Source organism: Montipora foliosa, chromosome 12, assembly GCF_036669935.1.
Source record: "Montipora foliosa isolate CH-2021 chromosome 12, ASM3666993v2, whole genome shotgun sequence".
Taxonomy (NCBI): Eukaryota; Metazoa; Cnidaria; class Anthozoa; order Scleractinia; family Acroporidae; genus Montipora; species Montipora foliosa.
Window position 1 is genome coordinate 14,027,464 of NC_090880.1, and position 2,500 is coordinate 14,029,963.

Here is a 2,500-nt window from a genome sequence, read left to right on the forward strand (position 1 = left end):
TATTAGAAACAAAGCTCACTTGATATCCAAAGGCGAAAAACGAAATTGTTGTCGAAGACCATTCCAGATATTTATTTTTCAGCGCTGTCTTGCTCATCCAATTGACGATCCATTCTTGAGCTCCATGAGGGTGTATTTTGTTTAAAGATCCACTAAAACGCCATTCACGTCAATGACTTATTAGTGAAATTTCCAATTGTTATACCGGAAGACTGTGCAGAGTTGAGAACAGGTAAATACAAATTTGACAAATAGCGAGACAACTGAGATAACAGATCCACTATATGGATTCCTTCTCTGTCTTTGTTGAACCCATACTGAGTTACCAAAGAACTGTTCATTTGGATTGAGTGTTGTACAAAACACCACACTTGGCAAATTTTTAGGAAGACAGCTCACTTTGATTACAGCTCGACGGGCCACAGATTGTTGTCGAAGTCCATTACTCGTCGCTTCTAAAATTCGACCACCTGTCTTGTTCAGTATCCAATTCGCTTGCTATTATTGAGCTTCATAAGGGTACATTTTGTTCAAAGATCCACTCAAACGCCATTCGCCTTACATGACTTTCAACGCCATTGCCGGTTAAGTTAATCGTTCTACTGTGTCCACCAGAGAAATCTACGCATTTCCCACTACCCTCTCTGTTTCGTCAATACAATGAATTATTAACTTGATTTCCTGATTGATTTTTGATTGACACTAATTTATGTAATTACGCCACGTGAATAAGTCAGTTTTTCAGTTCAGACATTTCCGATTCGAAGATATGTGCATGTTTTGCTAATCTGTCTCGCTGACCCGTTTTCTGTTATACTCTGACCTATTTTATCTGTTGCTGACCTGTCCACCGTGAAACAATCCTTCTAGACATCGTCAAAGAAGTAAGTATTCAATGCTGTAATTCTAGTTAATAGTTTACTCGCGTGTTTATGTACCGATGAATCCTGTTCGGTTTCTCAAATGTATTTCATTCTTTTCTTTAGATCGAATAATCTTATTGGAATAAATTATACGATTTGCCTAATCTAGTTGGATTGCCTGTCTGGTTTTATTGGACCATTTCATTCGATTTCTTGGTTGAGAAAAAGTACAGTTTGGCAAGGATCTAAGCACTGCGGGAGAACCAAACACATGGCAGAAAACGCTATTAAAAGCGCAAAGCTGGACAGAAGGACTGCGAAGGCAACCCTTACAAGATGTAGGAAAGCGTTGTCCAAACGGATTGAACTTAAACGACCTGGTATAGAGGTAAAGGACGCATTAAATAGCCTCCAAAATGCATTCCATGACCTCGTTGTGAAACACGAGAGCTATTCAAAATTAATTGAAGACGATGAGGAGTTCGAAGTTCAGGAACGTTGGATGGAAGAATGTCAGGAACTTTTGATGGACACCGAAATTCAAGCAAAGATTTATCTGGATGATTTAGTTACTAAGGGAAAGGAACCACTGAAAACCAGCCTCGCAGGGAAACAACTGAGTAGCGCAGAACCAGAAGCCGGTGTTAGCGGAATTTCAAGCATGCAATCATCAGAGAACAAAGGTACAGTTGATGACAGTTTCACTAATTCAGCTGAAATTATTGAAGTTGTTGACAATGCAAACATTGAAAACACTGCAAATAACTCTGTTGAACAAACTGGTCACTATAATAGTCAAAGCACAGGTTCTGTTGATATTTCGCAAGCGCCTCAAAGTCATCCTAACAATAGTAGTGTAACCGAGACCGGAAGCTCTGGCGACAACGATAACAGCGCTGCATGTGGCTTTAAACTGGAAAAACCCAAGCTACCTGTTTTCGCTGGGAATGTCCGAGATTATGCTATCTTTCGCTCAGATTTCAAGCACGCAATAGAAGCGAAGTACTCAAAAAGAGATTCAATCACACTCCTGCGCACGTGCCTGCGAGACAAGCCACTCGAGCTCATTAAGGGAATCGGAAGTGACTACGACGCCGCCTGGGAATACCTTGGCTCCATCTATGGCGACCCAAGATTTGTGTCAGACACTGTGACTCAGGACATTATTCAATTCAAAGCCTTGCAGGATGGGGAGGACGCGCGATTTTGTGACCTCGTACATCTGGTGTGTTCGGGAATATCCACACTCAAATTTAAACACTCGAAACTTGGACTGTATATCCTTCTTTATTCCCAACAATAATCAACGTTCGCTCACACCGTACATACATTCCAACTAACAACAACTCTTTCCTGTTTTGGCATTTAAAGGTCTAAGATATCTATTATTCGCATATGATAAGTACATGTCATATTCTTATCTCCTAAAAACACATGGCGCACGTTACGTTCAAAAGCAATTAACTGAAAGCAATTAAGTTGTCAAAATACATCCTTATCTCTTTAAAATTGAAATACAGGCGATCAAGGTTTCTAACATCTTTAAATACAAATACCGGCTAAGTTAAGAGTCTGTGTATAATAAAGCTATTATTAAAGGGCACGTTGTGTTGCGTTACGTAACGCGGTATGTTTCC

At 40.0% G+C, this 2,500-nt stretch overlaps 2 protein-coding genes across 2 annotated transcripts in view; one reads left to right on the forward strand and one right to left on the reverse strand.

Annotated features, from left to right (window-relative positions):
* LOC137978779 (uncharacterized) overlaps window positions 1-2,500 on the forward strand; it is a 17,475-nt gene that overhangs the window by 2,120 nt on the left and 12,855 nt on the right. The window lies entirely within an intron of this gene.
* Window positions 2,097-2,500, reverse strand: part of LOC137978777 (uncharacterized) — a 5,604-nt gene continuing 5,200 nt past the window's right edge. The window contains exon 1 of the mRNA XM_068825837.1: window positions 2,097-2,500. This exon is cut by the window's right edge and continues 5,200 nt beyond it. The gene's annotated coding sequence lies outside the window, so the exon portion shown is untranslated.